This window comes from Macrosteles quadrilineatus, unplaced genomic scaffold, assembly GCF_028750875.1.
Source record: "Macrosteles quadrilineatus isolate MER2022 unplaced genomic scaffold, UCM_ALF_1.0 Scaffold_2__2_contigs__length_208266976, whole genome shotgun sequence".
Taxonomy (NCBI): Eukaryota; Metazoa; Arthropoda; class Insecta; order Hemiptera; family Cicadellidae; genus Macrosteles; species Macrosteles quadrilineatus.
Genome location: NW_026542595.1, coordinates 95,856,640 through 95,869,000, shown reverse-complemented (window position 1 = coordinate 95,869,000; position 12,361 = coordinate 95,856,640).

Genomic DNA, 12,361 nt, shown 5'->3' with positions numbered 1-12,361 from the left:
TGTAGTGGTAGGACATTATGGTTATTATAGATGTGTTTATGCTGCTAAGGAACCCAATTTTCTCAGTGACCATTGCAAATGTAAAGCACGAGTATAACTGTAATAAGAATTTTATACTTATAAACCATATGCGAAGGACGGATACCTAGCCTTTACATACAACCAAACATTGTTCATATAAGAGGAAAAACCCCTAACATACTTAAGCTAACATAACAGTGATTTTTCAATAATTTTTCAAAATACATAAACATGTTAATAAATTGATCCACAGACTTTTCATCTCAGTAGACTTTAGTTTGAAGTTTAACCTCTATCAGAATCAGTTATTTCAAACAGGTTGGTATATATGGCTTTGCCCTAGGCACAATCTTGCACACTCTGTGTTGAGACAAATATGATAATTTCTTATGTACGTTTACCTGCTCCATAAAAGCGTTTAGAAGACATCTGGTACAGCCCCTACAATATATGTACAATATATATGTTAGGTATGGTTTGTTTGTAATACCCTTTAGTTAGTGTGCTAGAGTTAGTGTTTGTAATAACAACATTTTTAATCTTAGTATAGACAAAGTAGATTAAACTTAAATCTTATTACAGTAACGTCTGGTGTTGGAATATTTCGGAAGCAACAGGTGAACTCACGAGACCGTATAGACCACCACAATCCCCCCATCTGGGTTGGGAGAAGATGTCTTTGAACTATCGGGTGGATTCATGAGCCCGAGAAGTCCACCACGATCCACGCCATCTGGGTTGAGAGAGAATGTCTATGATCCATCGGGTGGATTCATGAGCCCGAGCAGTCCACCACGATCCACGCCATCTGGGTTGAGAGAGAATGTCTATGATCCATCGGGTGGATTCATGAGCCCGAGCAGTCCACCACGATCCACGCCATCTGGGTTGAGAGAGAATGTCTATGATCCATCGGGTGGATTCATGAGCCCGAGCAGTCCATCACAATCCATGCCATCTGGGTTGAGAGAGGATGTCTATGATCCATCGGGTGGATTCATGAGCCCGAGCAGTCCACCACGATCCACGCCATCTGGGTTGAGAGAGGATGTCTATGATCCATTGGGTGGATTCATGAGCCCGAGCAGTCCACCACGATCCACGCCATCTGGGTTGAGAGAGGATGTCTATGATCCATCGGGTGGATTCATGAGCCCGTGCAGTCCACCACGATCCGCATCATCTGGGTTGAGAGAGAATGTCTATGAAGCATCGGATGGATATATGAGCCCGAGCAGTCCACCACAATCAGCATCATCTGAGTCGAGAGGGGATGCCTCTGTAGCATCGGGTGGATACATGAGCCCAAGCAGTCCACCACAGTCCACACCGTCTGGGTCAATACAGTCTTCCGGTTCAACTGACTGGTTTGAACATCTATCACCTGACTGTTTAAATATTTTACTAAAGCATAAACTAAAAATTATTAGTTAATATGGTTTAAGCTAATCATGATTTTTTTTGTCTTGTGGTTGCTTGTGGAAAATATGTTTTTAGACATGGAGAAATACAGCAGTGATAGGAATTAAAAATTCATAGTTTTCCTAATGTAGGTTGAAGTAAAACTCTGACTGCAGCTCTTATAGACTGACTAAGAATAAGTTGTTACCAATATCTATACATTTACTTCCCACATATTATCTCTATAAAATTACTCATCACAAGACACCAATTCTGCCAAAGTGTAAAATCTTTAGAAATATTATGTTGCACCTAAAAAGTAGGTATCTTTGATTCTTAGAACACGTGACAACAACAAATTAATACAAGCGAAATAAATTACAGGTACTTCAGTTTTGAACCCATCAGTAACATGAGCTAATGTCATAAAAATGATTTGATACAAAACTTGTATGTTTACTTAGACCAAATCCCACAGTCCTTTATGCAAAAACAGTATGCTGGTGAATAATGTAGACTTGTATGTTAGTTCACATATACTATGATAGTTCACCAGCTTGTTTTCAGACACAAAAAGATTGATATTTATTAAAGCATTGATTACATAGGATACATTACAATCTTAATGGGTCGTATAATTCTATTTGTAAGATAGATCACTTACTACTAACACTATCCTATTGCTTATAACTTGTTTACTGATATGGTGCCAATTGTAATTGTTGTTTGTTTCAGGTACTGATTGTGATTAATGTCTTTTTTAAACACTAATTATAGTTATTATCTGTTCCAGATGGTACAATAACACACAGGATAAGATAAGGTATTAGATAAGGTATCAGGCAGGCTATAAATAATGTAAGTAAAACCATTTTATCTTTCACAGTTGTTTTCCTTATTTCCCCCAACTAGATATTTGATATATTACTTTAGCATAAGTACCAACATATAAAAGTATGGTTATATCATTTAACAAGAACAGCTAGCAGAAGAACAGTCATTTAACAGACTACAGCTCCTACATACACAATACATAAAGTGAGGTTATGTTACTTAGCAGAAACAGTTGACAGCTACAATATTTTATTGATTTATACATATGGTTAATACCAACATAGACAAATAACTGCTATCATAGCTCAATAGCTAAACAATTAACCATAATCTAAAAGACCAGAGTTCCATCCTCAGTCAAAGCACACAATTCTTATCAACAAAATAGTTTAATAAAAATACCTACATATGCAATACATAAAAAGGTCACATGATCAACTGGTAACTCCTATGTAAACATAAAACTACCCCTAACAATTAGAAATACCCCAAAACTACCCCTAACAACCCCTAACATTCAAACATATATGTATTCACTATCCCTCAGGATAAAACTATAACACTAGGGGTGGTTTTGGGCCCGATCTGGGTGGATCCTACTTCTACACTCGCGTTTATCCCAACAGACTATGAGTGGTTCCGTGTAGTGATCTTGTTCGACTCCCAAACCCTCGCTTTGAGCAAAGAAGTCTATCGGCTTTCCGACGGAAGCCGTGTCGTGGTTGACCTTGACGACACAGGTGCAGGTCTACCTCTCGTTTCTCCTAGAAGTCAGCAGTCTCAGTCATACCCGGCGACGGAGGTGACCGAAATTGATAACATCTCCATTGACGATCTCCCACCTGTTGCGCCCGTGGCAGGTCCTCCGTCGCTTTCACCTCGAGCCTCCGTTTGAGTCTACAGTCTACATCATCGTCCAACCCTTCTCGTGCTTACAGTTGGTCGCCTTTATGTTTCCATCAACGTTGCAGCCAATAAAGGTATTCCCTTTAACTCAAACAGATGCATGAACACATGTCTGGAGCTAGAGAATAAATTATAATGTTTCTTGAAATTCAATTTATTTCCCCAATTTTAATGAGAGAACTAACTGGATTAGTTTGTTGCCAATTACCGTCCAAACGACAGGATACACTTTATGACTAGATTTACTCGTTACCCTTGCATGGTCGGCAATAAGTATTATCTTACCATCCATAAATAAGTAAATTATAATTGAACATTTCTCTTAAATTGTAATTGATTTGATCATTCTCAGTAATTAACAAACAAAATAAATGCTATATATATATATAAAAGATATCTATATCAACCAATTAAATCATTTCCCCTTATTGTAGTCCCCCGGTTGCCAAGGGCCATTTCGAAATATTTTTTTATATAATTTTAAGACTCATTAAATGACAAGGAAAAATATATCCTGGTACCAATGTTCATTGGTTGATCGTACAATTAGGTGTCATTTCTACGTACAATATATACCGTACCTTGCAATACATTAAAATGTTCCAATACTTGAGTGGTGGATGTCATTTATAATTATTTAGACAAAAACAATAATATATATAATATCACAGAAATAATAACAAAAATTAAATCATCTAACAAAGTTGTCATATTGTGCAGCAACGATTGTCAACAAACGAAAATCTACTAAAATAAACAAAATTCGTTCGCATAAAAATATTGTTAGAATGTGTATGGGAACTGACTAGAACAAATTTAGTTCTTTGGTAAACTAACTCATAAGTTAGATTCAAACAGTAATAGCATTACATTAATTATTTACTTTATATTTACAATCAACACACAGTCCACATTAATAATAGCAATGATTCTATCAACAATTACTGGGAAGATATCGAAACGAGCAGAGCTGAATTATATATATTTTATTTCAGAATTACATTTATTCCATATACTCCCATAGGTATTCCTTAATTAAACACCGAATTATCAAAATTAGGTCAAATACCAAAACACAATAGTTTACTACAATAGCTTACACAATAGCATTTACTCAGATAGCAAGTAAAGGTTGTGACAAGCAATCGCCAAGCTTGTTGCCGACAAGTGCCAAGCTTGACACAAACTTGTCAACGACAAGGGTACAAGCATGTGACAGTCAAACGACAAGCTTCCTATTTAACAAAAGTTGAGGTTGTCACATGCTTGTCATGTTTGGTTGTCACAAGCTTGCCAGAGGTGAGGTTGCGACAATCTTGAATTATTTATTGTTCTGAAAAGCTTGACATGTATACAATTGTGACAAGCTTGTTAAGGAAAGTACTTTTTCCATAAATTTATATTGAAGTGTCACACGAGCTAACTACTGATTCACCAATGGACTCTTGCGATCTCGACTCTGCTTTAGCACGGCAAGAGCTCTTGAGGTTATCGCTATCGTAGCTGGTGAGGAACTCAGCCGCACGTGGCTCCCATCCTCCAGCTCTACTCACCACCTCCCGTCTCTTCTGCTTGTCGGGTAACCGCTGGTTTGTTCAGCCCTCGTCAGGATCAGCAGAAGGTCGTCCGTCACCACGACGCGGTCACCAGGTCTCCATTGCGGACAAATCATTAAAGGCCGTCGGGGTCTCGAAGATTGTCGGTCGGTGGGGCTCGCCGCACCCACCGAGTGACGCTGCCGACGATGACGGTAGGAGTGTTGAGGCCGGGCTGAACGCTCCGGTCCCAACTGTAGGTGCACCAAAAGACGAACCGTCTTGGTCCAACGTCCTGGAGGGTCCCGACGACGTTGATGGGTCGATCTCCCGGGGTTTCGTAGGTCTCTGGGCAACGTTGGGGTTGACTGCCAGCGCGCTTCGGCAGTCCGCCCTTCCCGGGATCTTCTCAGAGGCGAAGCATGGACGGTCGTTCCAGGTACCCCTCTTCGCAGGGGATTTTCTGGGTATCCGTTCAGGTTTGACCAGTTCAGGTCTTCAATACGCTCAACAAACTCAAGTTACCAAATTACAAGTTACAAAGTTACCAGTGGGTAAAGGTAATTGCATTCTTTTACCTTATAAATTCACACAATCTTGGAACAACATATAGGTGATTTCTTCATTCGGATTAAAGTCACTTTGGTTTTCTAATTGTGAATTATTAGCCTTTTCATATCGCTTGCAACACTAGACCAGTCCACCCCTAATCCCACTTTCACATGAGACATGTGGTCGTAGTTGCTGAGTAGCTCTAGCGTGACTCCCGTCATTCGTAACATGCTTTGCCAAGCAAGACCTGGAGCTGTGAAGGAGTGACAGCAATCAATTTTGTAGGAAGCGTACAGTTATCCCGGAAACAGGTGATGACATCCATAAGTAAAGCAGGGCTCCTCCTCCTCCAGTCTTTCCAAGACTGGGACTAGCGACGGGTTATAGTTGGTATCCTCCATCACATGGTCCCAGTTTGGGTTTTTGTTGTCCATAAAGTAAACAACTGAAGGGGAGTCTGTAAAGTAAAAAGAAGAATATTAATATTGCAGTATTCGTAATATGTTTAAGATTAATTAGATTTTATCCATAAACATAGTGTTTTATTTCAGAAATATGTCGAACTTGAACAAAAAGCTTCATGCTCTCCAACACGTACCATCTCTGCCAGTTGTGTCTACTAAAGAGCTTAAATACCAAGATGGCTATGCGATCGTAGATGCCTGATAGAAGTCGTGCAATCACACAATTTGGGTTTCTAGGAACTTGTCATATACACTTGATCATTTAAATTTTTTATTGTAATTTGAATTTTATGTTGTACACATTGTTGTTGGAAAGGAACATTTGTCCTACGATTTTATTTGTTTTACTTTGGAGAGACCTCCTTTTTCTTCTCCTTGCGCACCTCCTCGCCCGGGTCTGGTCTCCGGAGTACAACGGAGGCTGATCTTGCGGCCACCTGGAGACCCTCTTCGAGCGACGAGGGCGGACACGTGGAGGTCTCTCCAACGTAGGGCGGGGCTCCTCCTCCGGTCTCTCCAACGTTTCGTTACTAGGGCAGGGCACCTCCTCCTCCAGTCTATTCAAGACTGGGACTAGCGACGGGTTGAAGTTCTCATCCTCCAGCACGTAGTCCCAGTTTGGGTTTTTACTATCCATAAAATGGATGACTGAAGGGGAGTCTGTAAAGTAAAAAGAAGAAAATTAATATCGCAGTACTCGTAATATGTTTAAGATTAATTTGATTTTATCAATAAACATGGTGTTTTATTTCAGAACCATGTCTAACTTGAACGAAAAGCTTCAGGCTCTCCAACACGTACCGTCTCTGCCAATTGTCTCTACTAAAGAGCTTAAACACCAATATGGCTATGCGATCGTAGATGCAAGAAGAGTGGAGACGAGGTTTGGCATCTCGATAGTTTGCGAAATCATATTGCCTGATAAGAGTCATGCAAACACATATCTACCGACTAGATTCAACCTAGAATTAACGGACGAGGACTTACTACAAATAAAAAACTCTGGCTACAAACTGAAAACAACAGGAATGACTGGCAGGGCTATAGACCTTCTTATTTTCAAAGAATAAAAACCCCAATGTTCTAGAGTTTTAGAAGATACAGTACTCATATGTATGTGTTAGAATTTAATGTTTAATATTACATTTGGATTTATACTTTGGATTATACTTTAAAAGAAACATTGAATTCGGTGTGGTCCAGGGAAGCAATCTTGGGCCTTTGCTATTCCTGGTTTATATTAATAATATATCAAAACTAGAAACAAGAAGCAAATTATTCTTGTTTGCAGATGATACGGCAATGGTGACTACAGGCTGCACGTGGGATGAGGTGTATGAACGGGCATCGTCCGACTTACTTAAGTTGAAAAATTGGTTGGATCATACTTCTTTAACTTTAAACGTATTAAAAACTAAATGTCTTCCAATTTTTTTAAAGAAGGAAAGTGATCCGAGCCCGCGTCATTTACGTTTGCACTCCTGTGGTGATCCGTCGTCACGTGACTGTGATTGTAACGTCATCGAACGTGTGTCACAATACAAATATTTGGGCATAATTATGGACGAAAAATTAAGCTGGGTTCCTCACGTGTGGTATGTCAAGCAGAGGCTTAGAAAATTAGTATATGCATTCGATCAGCTGGGCCAGGTGCTGACGGTGGATCACTGCAGGATGGTGTATTACGCCTACGTGCAGTCGGTGTTACAATACGGTGTCCTGGCATGGGGTGGCGTCTCGTCAGCTGTGTTAGAGCCCTTATTCATCTCACAAAAATCATTGATTAAAAAAATTCTTAAAAAACCTTTCCGTTACTCAACAGACCAGCTTTTCCTTTGACTTTCCAGTACTAAACGTCAGACAGCTTTTCATAAGAACATTATTATTATTCATTAAATCCAATAAAGAACAAATATTTTCTGAGATTCACCATAGGTACCCTACAAGAAATCGTTTAAACTTTGGCTTCAGCTGCCCAAAATCTATTCTTACGACCACTAACAAAAATTCATTTTATATTGCTCACGTCCTGTACCGTAATCTTCCAACAATCATTATTGAGGCTGAGAGTTGCAGTGTTGCTGTTTATAAGCGGATGATCGGCGAGTGGCTCGCGCACATCGGGCGGGCTGCTGCAGAGGCTTTGATCCGGTCGGTCTATATTCCAAACGTCTGATATTGTCATGATTCAGTCATCGATCACATTTTTTATATTTATATATTTTTTTTATATTTTACTTGTAAAACATTGTAATCCATATTGTTTCTGTATGGGATTCAGCCCATTGTGTTGGAATAAATACAATGGGCTGAGTCTTGTACAGGGTAGTGCGAATTGCGACGTTGTGTTTAATGTTAAAAAGTAATTCACCTCATTTTAGAAATTTTGTTAGCATTTTAAATACAGTTATTTAGTTTAGAGCTTAGATTTATTTAGTTTATGTGCTTATAATAAAAAAGTGCAGTGACTCGAACAATTTTACAATACCCATAGACTGATGATATTGTTAACTCTTCCCCCGATCGCGGATCAATAGTCTATTCGGGGGAATAATTCCATTTACTTACAATGTATTGTAATATTGTTTTTTATTTTATGGAATAAATAATTTTGACTTGACTTGACTTGACTGAAAATTGAATGTTGTTATTTTTCCGTTTTTTACACACTTGTTTTAAGTAGAGTGAACATATCACACTGTTTTTATACTGAATATATATGATTTTTGTACATATATCTTCGGTTTATAATAGCTATATGTAAATTTTCATTTACTATGATGATTTTATATTATATGAAAATAATTTATTAGATAATACTTACTGCTTTTCATGAGTTGCTCTTTGAAAGGCATTGGCCCTGCCCCATCAGCGCCAAGATAAATGCCGTATCTTCAGCTTCCTCCACCTTCACCGGACCAGCTGTGAAGCTGATGTAGACAGTAGTTGGTGAAGTCATGCTGCTGGATTGACTGACTTAGTGTTTGGTACAGCAGCTTTTATATTCTCGGTTTACCATTATTTAATACTTTAATATAATTATTTGATGATTTAAGACTTTATAAACTCAGTATTCACTCAATATACACTTAAACTGAAAGAAAGGATTATAGATACAATTCATAAGATAAATTTATTCATATATTTGTACACTGACAAAACTTTACTATTAAATTTTTAGCTAGATTATTATTTGATATGTTTTATTGCTTGATAATAGTTTCTCTTGTTGCTTTAAACTGTTGAGCTACACAGGTATATTGCATTATCCATATATTTAATATACAACATATATATTTGTATTTTCACTTTCTACTCCAAAGAACTGCTAGGAATAATCAAAATCTTTTAAACTCGGATCTGGTATTATTTTTATCTCAAAATCTTTTAAACTTTGATCTGGTATTATATTTATCTAGCATAAAATTGTTTCCATAACATATTGGTCCATTATCGTTTGTTAGGTAAGAATCCCAAATTACTTGTACAACGATATTTTTACTCTCACTAAATGTCACGGTCGCGAGCGGGGCACTGCCGAATACCTTTCTCTCGGCACCGTTACTCTAGCGGTACAACCACAACCAGTCTCGCTATAGAAGCCACAGTGGTCAGGCGGCTGGCGCTGTCTCGGGCTGTTAAAAGGTATGTTGAACTTATACTTTTGTCTATAACTAGCTTGTTCTATTATCTAGTCACGTGATATTATTAGGATCACGGTACTACTAGTATGGTCTTGATGGCGTGTGCTAACGCTAACTACGAATTTATTTGGTGTGAATTTGGCACAAACGGAAGAATTTCTGATGGAGGAGCAATAAAAAATACACATTTCTATGAAAAGCTGATGGACTGGACATTCCTCCTCCAGCATTAGTGCAAGGGTCTTTCACTGACCTGCCTTACGTATTCATCGGAGACGAAGCGTTTGCTCTTAGAACTGATTTCTTAAAACCGTTCAATCAAAAAACATTGAACCAAGAAAGGATAATGTTTAATTATCGTCTCTCAAGAGCCACACGAGTCGTCGAAAATCTTTTTGGAACAATAGCTTACCGATTCAGAATTTATTTTTCACACTGCTATTAAACTTGAACCTCATCGGATTTAAATTGTAGTATTAACATGCTGCTTTTTACACAATTTTCTCCGAAAAAACTGCTCAGCCTATATACCAGATGATGAAATAGATAAAGATTCCCAAGCAGAGTTAACGCCACTGGAAAATACAGCACATCGCAATGCAAGCACTCAAGCAAAGGAGGTTAGAGAAATGTTTGTTGATTATTTTAATGGCGAAGGTGCAGTGTACTGACAAAACGAACAGAATAGTATCTGATTTTTAAGTTCTTTAATGTTTTCATTTTGTTTCTTTTTTATATCAATGAACAATATAATCTTTTTGTAAAAAATTAATTTTCTTCATTTTTATTTAATACCTTGTCATCCATTTCAAAAGGCATCTCATCCAAGAGCAATTCTGCATTTATCGATGTTCAGGGTGTATCTTGGTCCTCAAGGAAAAGAAGAAGATCGTAGTACCACAATTTGGGAACATGGACGTCTTCCGTACTTGCTCCACTGCGCTCAGATGCTTTTACCTGTAGATATATACAATGTAATGAAATCAACAGTATGATTTTATTCTTTTCTTAAATCTTAAAATGTTTGATTCGCCTTCCTGTTAAAAAAAAAAACTTTTTGATTCCCTTTTTTGTATATTTAAAAGAAGGATCGCTTTCCGTCAAACAGAGTACAAACCACTTGACAATCCAGATTGTATTTTCATTTAAAGATTCCACTTCAGGCAGATTTACACTCAGCCATTCTTCAACAAAACTTGGCCTGCCAGCTGCAAATACATTTTGAAAATTATCATTGAAAATTTTGTCATCGTCATCAATAAAATGTGTAATATTGATAAATGTTTTCACCCTTCCTTCAGTTACTTTCTTCCTTCAGTTACTTTAAATTAATCACCCGAGAGAGAGTTTGTCGATTTAGTTTTTAAATAGTTTATTAACGTGGTTTTATCCTTTTCAGGCTTTTCTAGGATTTTCTTGATATTCAAAAAACCTCTTCTTCGTTGTGTTCTCCTTCCTTGTCTACTCCTGAAAATTCTTTGAACGAAGGAGTAGGGGTAGAAAACATCACTTGTTTCACTCTGATGGGCCGTGTTCTTGGTAGTGATGTACCTGATTTTAAAAAGTCCCTTGTCTGTCAGTGGGTGTCTTGTCTGTTGCCAACTCGGGCATCGTCTCTTTAGAACACCGTGGAATAACTAAGGAATTTTCAATTTGAGGATTAAACCCTAAAAGGTCATATGGAGTCATCCCAGCAAGGGGGTTTAATTCTGGGGGTTTTGGTAATATTAATATAACTAGGGTTGGTCAAAGCATATATTAGTCCCTTTTGACTCCAGCGGGTTAGGCCTCCAGGGGAAGCCTCTGGGTAAACAAAAAAAAGAACGCGCCAGGACCCTACCTCATGGGTGGTGTGCAAACTTGGGTCAAAAATATAAATGGGAGACAGATCTTTTGTTCAAATGAATATTATTTTTGACTCAGCTGTTTACATAACAAACTAATATGTTGTTGTGTTTACTTTTCTTTTTTTACACTTATTTATTACTTTCTCCCCCTATACCATGAAAAAAAGAACGCGCCAGGACCCTACCTCATGGGTGGTGTGCAAACTTGGGTCAAAAATATAAATGGGAGACAGTTCTTTTGTTCAAATGAATATTATTTTTGACTCAGCTGTTTACAAAACAAACTAATATGTTGTTATGTTTACTTTTCTTTTTTTACACTTATTTATTACTTTCTCCCCCTATACCATAGTATATGGAGAAAGTATTGTTTTCGTCAAAATTTTCGAGTTTGAGTTTTGAGTGGATATATTCGTTTTGGGCCCCCCTGGATCCAAAAAAGTGGTTATCAAAGTGATGTCTGTGTGTGTATCTGTGTGTCTGGATGTGTACAGAGCTAAGGACTACACCTGTGGTCCGATTTCGATGAAATTTGGTATGTAGGTTCTAATCCATGGTATCTCCAGGCGATTTTTCATTTTTTTGAAATTATGATTTTTAATGGGGATTTTCCCATAAAACCCCATAAAAACCGGAAAAATCAGATTTTGTCGAAAATGGCTCTAACGATTTCGAAAAAAATTTACTATGTTGTAGCCCTTTAAATTCTGAACAAAACTGGTACAAATCCCATTTCGATAAAAATTACGGTTCAAAATTTTTGGTCAATAATGTTATTTTCCCATAAAACCCCCATAAAATAACGAAAAATAGGATTTTCGTAAAGAAATCCGGTTTTAATTTAACATAGTATGGTATGGTCCTTAAAGTTTTGATAGTTTTTTCATTTTTAAAAATTTGGATTTTGAATGGGAATTTTTCCATAAAACCCCATAAAATAACGGAAAAAACCGGATTTTCACAAAAATGGCCCGAACGATTTTGATAAAAATTTAGTATGTAGTCGTTTAAATTCCGAACAAAATTGTACTAATCCCATTTTCGTATATTTACTCTCACCGCTTACACATGATAAAGGTTGTTGACAAACTTGGGAGAAAGTACGTGTCAGAATGCTGATACCGTTTATTTAGCAATTAATGCAGTGAAATTGACGT